Genomic DNA, 7,370 nt, shown 5'->3' on the forward strand with positions numbered 1-7,370 from the left:
GTTGCAGATTGCAACATGGGTGGAAGGGCTGGCATTAAATAGCTGTTACTGTCCTGCCTAGAAGATAGTATCTAAAAGGGTGTTACAAGGAGGAGGGAGAAAAAATTATTCTCCTTGGCTTCTGATGACAGGATAAGAAGCAATGGGCTTAAATTGAAGCAAGGGAGGTTTAGATTGGACATTAGGAAAAACTTCCTAACTGTCAGGGTGGTTAAACACTGGAATAAATTGCTTAGTGAGGCTGTAGAATCTCCATCACTAGAGATATTTAAGAGCAGGTTAGACAGACATCTATCAAAGATGATCTAGATGGTGCTTGGTCCTGCTGTGAAGGCACGGGACTGGACTTGATGACCTCTCAAGGTCCCTTCCTGTTTTAGTGTTCTCTCTGGGTATGTCTACACTTGCATCCTAGTTCGAACTAGGGATGCAAATGCAGGCATTTGAAATAGTCAACAGTCCATCAACAAAATAAGAAATTGATAATGGAGCTGGTTACTCAGGAATGCAAATCTTGAAGGCTGTCAGACATTGCTGAATGCCGCTTTTTGCCAGCTGATAGATGAATAGAAAGCAAATAAAAGAATGATTCTTTTGACTGCAGGAACAAAACCACAAAGAATCAAAAACTATTGGCAAATGAACCTGGCCTGGGCACCTCTTACACTCGCTCTGCACAGACAATGTACAAGGAAGTCATTTATTAAATGAGGAGAATCTCAGGAGAAGGATTATTGTTAAGCTTAGCTGTAGAGTATGAATGGATTTACATAGGGAAGAAACTCGCATAACACACAAAGGGCATTTGTGATGCAGGGCTAGATCATCTACTATGGAAACAGTTATGAAAGGGGACTACATGGTCTTGAGGCTCAGGTGCTGGCTTAGGAGTTGGAAGATGTGGGTTTAATTCTTGACTCTACTCACAGCTTAATTTGCTACAAGACTTGTCTCTGCTGTCCGTGGCATCTGGTAAGGGATCTTTCATTTTCAGGCAAGGCATGACTCACACATACCAGGTATGTGAGGTCACACTGTATATAGGACACACTTTTGTACTGCAGAATAATTGAAGTCCTCCATGTGGCATGACCTTGCACACACAGGCTGTGTCTACATTGGCACCCTTTTCCATAAAAGGGATGCTAATGAGACACTTCGGAATTGCAAATTCCACGGGGGATTTAAATATCCCCTGCGGCATTTGCATAAACATGGCTGCCGCTTTTTTCCGGCTCAGGGTTTTGCCAGAGAAAAGCGCCAGTCTAGATGGGATCTTGCGGAAAATAAGCCCTTTTCCGGAAGATCCCTTATTCCTACTTTTATAGATGGGGAAATCTAGACACCAAGAAATTATGTGATTTCCCTAAGATTACAAGGAGGTTACAAGTAGGAATAAGGGATCTTCCGGAAAAGGGCTTATTTTCCGCAAGATCCCGTCTAGACTGGCGCTTTTCTCCGGCAAAACCCCGAGCCGGAAAAAAGCGGCAGCCATGTTCATGCAAATGCCGTGGGGGATATTTAAATCCCCTGCAGAATTTGCAATTCCGAAGTGTCTCATTAGCATTCATTTTACGGAAAAGGGTGGCAATGTAGACACAGCCACACTGTGTGGAAGATCATACTGTGTGTAGGACACCTGTCTGTTCTGGGCCTGGTATTATCATTGTTGCTTGAGCCCCTGAGCACTGGTTCTTGTGTAACCTCCTTGTGATCTTAGGGAAATCACATAATTTCTTGGTGTCTAGATTTCCCCATCTATAAAATGAACTCCTTACTTCATAAGGGTTGAGAGGATAAATTCTCTCACTGAGGTTTTCAAAATACTGTAGCAGATTTAGCCACATATTTTCCATTAAACTTCAGGGTGTGGATGAATGAATGTATCTGACAAATTCTCTCTATACCTACCTACAGTCATTTCATAAAACTAGTTGAGAATTTTCCTTCAAAAATGTTTTCTTTTCAAATGGAAAACGTGTTTTCTGCAATGTCAAAATTTTCCATCGAAAATATTCCAATTTTCTGATTTTTCCCCCTAATGTTCTTTCAGAAATATCAAAACAAAACATTTCTTTTGGGTTGAGTTGACCCAAAGCTAGACATTACAGTTTGTTGAACCAAATTCAAGTATTTTTGTATCAGGTTAACTTGCTGTTGCTGTAATTTGGGACTATATATTTAGTGCCTTGCAAATTCACAGATATCCACTTTATATCCATGTATATCAGCATGTAGAGGCAGATATGCACAGGGGCGGCCCGTAGCTATAGGCGGACTCCCGGGGCACCCGCCAATGACGTCAGTCTATTGACGGCCCTGCAGGTGGGGGTACTGATCGCACGTTCCTCCTGGGGCGCTAGCTGCCGCAGCTGGCCTCAAGCTGCTCCTGGATATCCATGGCTCATTTTTGCAGTTGCGGATGCAGATATGGATACCAATTTCATATCTAGAAACATGCAAATTTGTGGATATTCACAATATAGCCACAGGTTCCCACCTCCACAGATGCGGATATGGATGAGCCATTTTTGCAAATGTGGATACCAATTCTGTATCCACACAAGGCTTCGTGGACTGGGGTCATGAGTAGACTACAACTCCTGCAATTCAATATGACTTACTTTATCGTTGACATGACACTGTGCATCATAGAAGTGATGTAAACACAGTCCACTGTGGGAACTTCGAAAACAAAAATACTGACACTGGGTGAGTTTAAGACATCCCACACTTCTGAGGCAGGGTACTGTGAATCCCAGTGAAGCCTGATTCTGGGATTTAGATGCCTCAAATTACAGTTTGATGCTTTAGTCCTTTTGTGAATCTTGCCCCCGGTAGCTTGGTTTCAGGAGATTCCAGTACTGTAGGGTTTTCCAAATAGCCCTTGTTAGTTTAGCCATTAGGGAAAAGAGGCAAAATTCAAACAGGTAAGCTTATCATCAAACTGTTATGTGGAAAGAAAATAACTCAGCACCCTAGGGACATTTGACAATGAACTGGCCTTGAACAAGAAAGGAAATCTTATTCTACAGAGAAAGACAAGCTACAAAACACTCCACAGAGAGACTCTAAAAATAGGGCATATTCATTTATCCACCAGAACAATTTTATCAGCATCTTGGCACAAGGACAGTCAGATAGCTGAGCAGAGAGCCACAACTGCCTCCAAACCTCAAGCTATTGAAGGAGATACATTAGTAGGCTCGTTATGCCATCTCTGCCAAAGGGAACTTGAATCAGTTGGACATCTCATTTCTAGCTCGTCTGCATTCGACAAGCCAGGCTTCTCTGGCTAATGCATCTGTAAGTTAAGACTACTGCCACATTTTGAAAAAGGGATGGGACTTGTTTTGGGCCCTATTGTCAAAGGCATTACAATGGCCTAAGGAATTTCCTTTCCTTGCAAATATCCCAGAAAACAATACACTTCCTGCACTGATACAGGCAGTACAGATGGAACTGAACTTGTGCGGTCCAAGACCACTGACACTATTGAATGTGCTGATCTCACTTCATTTTAAAGTAGCTCATGCAAACCATCCCCATGTGTACTTCAGGGATAATCCCACTCCTCTTCTCTGGCTATAGAAAACTGTGGGGGTACATCTACACTTGCACTCTAGTTCGAACAAGGGATGCAAATGTAGGTGACCGGAATTGCTAATGAAGCGGGGATTTAAATATCCTGCGCTTCATTAGCATAATCTTGCCCGCATGCTATTCCGATGACCAGCTGATTCGAACCAAAAAATGAGGAGTAACGTTAGTTCGATCCAAGGATTTTGATTCCAACTAACGCGGCCCGGAGCGCACTTCCTGGTTTGAATCAGCTGGTGGTCAGAATAGCCTTCTCAGACAAGCAATTGCAAAATGTGTCATCAAATAATTTTGCAGAAGATGGCAATGGATGTAGCCTACTTGTCTTTTTTCATGTAGCTTACATAATATTTACATCACAGTGAAGTCACAGATAGCGGCAGCATGGAACCCGCAACCGCCTGCCTCCCTGGAGCCCCGCTCCCCTTTGCCCTGGCCCTGCTGCCAGTCAGAGCATGGTGGCTGGGGGCAGCGTGGCCCCAAGGTCTTCTGGGCTGGAGCGCCGACAGGGGGTTGGATGCGCTGGGGCCTGGGCCTATTTTGACAGTGATGGCTGGATCCCCCTATTATGGGGCCATGTCGAACGGGGTCTATGTACCCCCCAGCATGGCCAATGAAGACATCAAGCCCATGGTCTCCTCCACACCCCTGGTAGTCTTGATGCAGCTGGGGGATTATACCCCTTTGATCCCAGAGTCAACTGAGCTGAATTTGAGGTCTCCAATCTGAGCATCATTTTTCTCAACTCACTGGCTGCCTAGAAGTTTATTTCAGACAAGTCCTGCAACACTGCATAATGAAGGGCATAGCTTCCGGCAGCTCCTGCAACAAGAGTAAGGATAAGAAGTACACGCTGACCATGGAGGATCCCATCCGGTGCTTGCGGAGTATGACACCAATGTGAAGAAACTGCACTGTTTCACCAAGCACCTGGGTAGGGCCTGCATGCCATGCCAGGAGCCTGGCCCCTCCTTCCATGATGGGCAGGACCTCTGCTCTATTATCAAACCCTAGATGTTGGGGGAAAAAGCCCAAAACTCTGTAAAGTCTCCATGGCAGATTATCAATTGATGGAAATTGCCAAAGCTCTGCTCAGGTCAATTGAGTTATTGCAATTTATACTATCTGGGGATTGTCCCCCAAATTTCTGCTCCTGAATTTTCTTGAGCACTAAAGAGAGCAGCAGAAAGTAACAGAGCACCCTTAAATGCCTTATGTGCTCCTTGTACTTTTGCTGGTAGAGGTGTCCTCACTGCTTCTCTCTTTCATCCTATAAATGCATTTATATGTATTTTAGATTATTGACATGTTCCCTTTGTTATTATAGTAAAGCACTGCATGGGGCCAATGTACAGACTTTAATACAGATCATGCTGATTTACTCAAATTCACAGGTAAGACATTTAAAACTTTACACTGATTTCTTTTTTTAACTACTGGGTACCTTTTCCTACACAGGCTCCACACAGTGCCTGCAATGCCGGCAGAAACAACACTCCTTTTGTCCTTGCTTCCTTCTATACAGAGCAGAGGAGGCAGCAAGGGGAAAGGCAGCAAGCTACCAAACCACACACACTGGATATCGCTGTGTGCCTTGCTCAGCACCTGTATGAATTACCCCATTTTCCATTCGTAGTCTGGCATAATGGAATACCTAGCAATTCTGTAATGAACATCTGGGATGGAATTTCCTTGTAGGGATTCCAGTAAACACAATGATTAGATATTACTCGCGATGTCAGGAAGGAAGCGAAACCTGATGCAAAGGCATTATGCTACATTAAGCATGATGTTTAATCAAAGGTGACAGACTGGATGGTGACATTTGAGAAACGAGCTACAGCATGCTGCATTGCATGGTATCCCTGCATTGCTTGTGATGGGAGGGAGCATGGTTCAGCAGCTATAGAATTCACTTTCCTTGTGGCCCTAAAAGCTCATGATTCAGGGCTTCAGCCAGCCACTGCAGGGGTCAGGAGATTCCCTCCCCAACGCCACCCTGCCCCATGTCATTTTATTTTATTTTTTTAAATCTCCTTCCTCAAGCACATCAGCTATGGCTGCAGCTTACGGTGGACACTGTATTGGGTGGGCCAGTGCTCCAAGATGACACTAAGCTTTCTTTCACTCAGGTTCTTGGTTGGCTGGTTTTTGCTCACATGTTCTGAGTGTCACCCATCACTGGGTTCTGCACGAGGAAGGGATTTTCCCCCAGGTCTGATCGGCATGGTGTTTTTTTGATTTCCTCTGCAGTGTAGAGGGGTGGGTCATTTGCCTGGAGGTTTCATCACATGACATACTCTTCAATTAAAAACTAGTCTTTAATTCCTGAAGAGTCCAAGGCCATCCTGGAGGGCAAGTGACCCAACTTGCCAGTGTTAACTAGGTATACCTCATGTAATCACTTCCCTACCATTGCAAGGGCTCAGGCATTAGTGCACCTTGGTCCCTCCTAGTCTCTGCCTGTGGCACATAATCGGTTAGTTTCATGTGGACTGTTGTACATTGGTCTCATTGCATTTGTTGGACCTGAAGTGTAGGTGTTAAGTGGTGGCCTGCAATATATATGAGGTCACAACTAGCTAATCTGGTGGTCCCTTCTGAACTTAAACTCTACGCCCCCTTCTCACATCTTCATGGACTGCAACTGTTCCTTCTACAGTTCCAGTCATCTGAAGAAGTGGGTTATGGCCATAGAAGCTCATACCATCCAAGGCTTTGTCTACACTGCAGGGTTTTTGCACAAGAAGAGTTTTGCGGAAGAGTTCTTGCGCAAAAGCGTATCCAGACTTCAAAGCACGTCGCAAAAGTGATGTGCTTTTGCACAAGACAGTGTTCACACTGCATGGACACTCTTGCATAAGAAAGCTATGATAGCCATTCACAGAAAGGCCATCAGAGCATCTGTGCTTTTTCCGATACGGGTTTCTTGTGCAAAAACCCCTCCAGAGCGTCCACATACCTGCCTTTTTGTGCAAGAGCTGTAGCGTAAAAATGAGTTATTCCTCGTGGGGAGAGGAATAACTCTACCGGCAAAAGCCCTCTGTTCTGTCAATTTTCTTGAGCAAAAATGCGCTTGAGGTATGGACGCTCCTCTGGATTTTGTCCAGAAACCTTGTAGTGTAGACAAAGCCTACATGTTTTGTTAGTCTTTACGATGCTACTAGATAATTGGTTGTTTTTTAAGTTTTTCCTGTTATAGACTAACTCAGCTACCCCTCTGAAACTTTCTGTTCTCCTATGTCAGCCTCCCAGATGACACAGTCCATGCACCATCTAGATGAGCACCAGTCCATCAGCAGGCAACCCAACATGCCAGACACCTTCGTCAACAGTTAATTGACTCACAACCATTTCTCCTTATTAGTTCTATTGCCACCATACAGTATTACCTGTCTGTCCTGACTCACTATTTTCTGGTTACTTCTTCCTCATTCAAACCTTTGAGTGCTTGTCTTCCTTAGGAAAACAAAAATGCAATCTCACCATTTGTTAGTGAATAACAGGGTAACTAACCTAATGTCCTCCCCTTGTGTTTACTGTGATCAGCTAGCATGCGTGAAAACAACTGCCTCGTCTTCACTAGAAGTTTGATCTTTGAGGGTATGTCTAGACTTCAGGCTTCTTTCGGAAGAAGCTTTTCCCGAAGAGATCTTCCGAAAAAACTTCTTCCAAAAGAGAGCGTCCACACTGCCAAAGCGCATCCAAAAAGTGATCTGCTTTTTTGAAAGATAGCATCCACGCTGAATGGACACTCTCTGACATTTAAG

The 7,370-nt window shown here is 44.3% G+C and overlaps 1 long non-coding RNA gene across 1 annotated transcript; it reads left to right on the forward strand.

Moving 5' to 3' along the window:
* The first annotated feature begins 862 nt into the window (after window positions 1–862).
* LOC142829490 (uncharacterized) lies at window positions 863–6,993 on the forward strand. Its single transcript, XR_012903918.1, has 3 exons — window positions 863–972; window positions 4,928–4,994; window positions 6,848–6,993. It is a non-coding gene; the product is annotated as an uncharacterized LOC142829490 (long non-coding RNA).
* Window positions 6,994–7,370: the final 377 nt, after the last annotated feature.

This window comes from Pelodiscus sinensis, chromosome 5 (assembly GCF_049634645.1).
Source record: "Pelodiscus sinensis isolate JC-2024 chromosome 5, ASM4963464v1, whole genome shotgun sequence".
NCBI classification, from domain to species: domain Eukaryota; kingdom Metazoa; phylum Chordata; order Testudines; family Trionychidae; genus Pelodiscus; species Pelodiscus sinensis.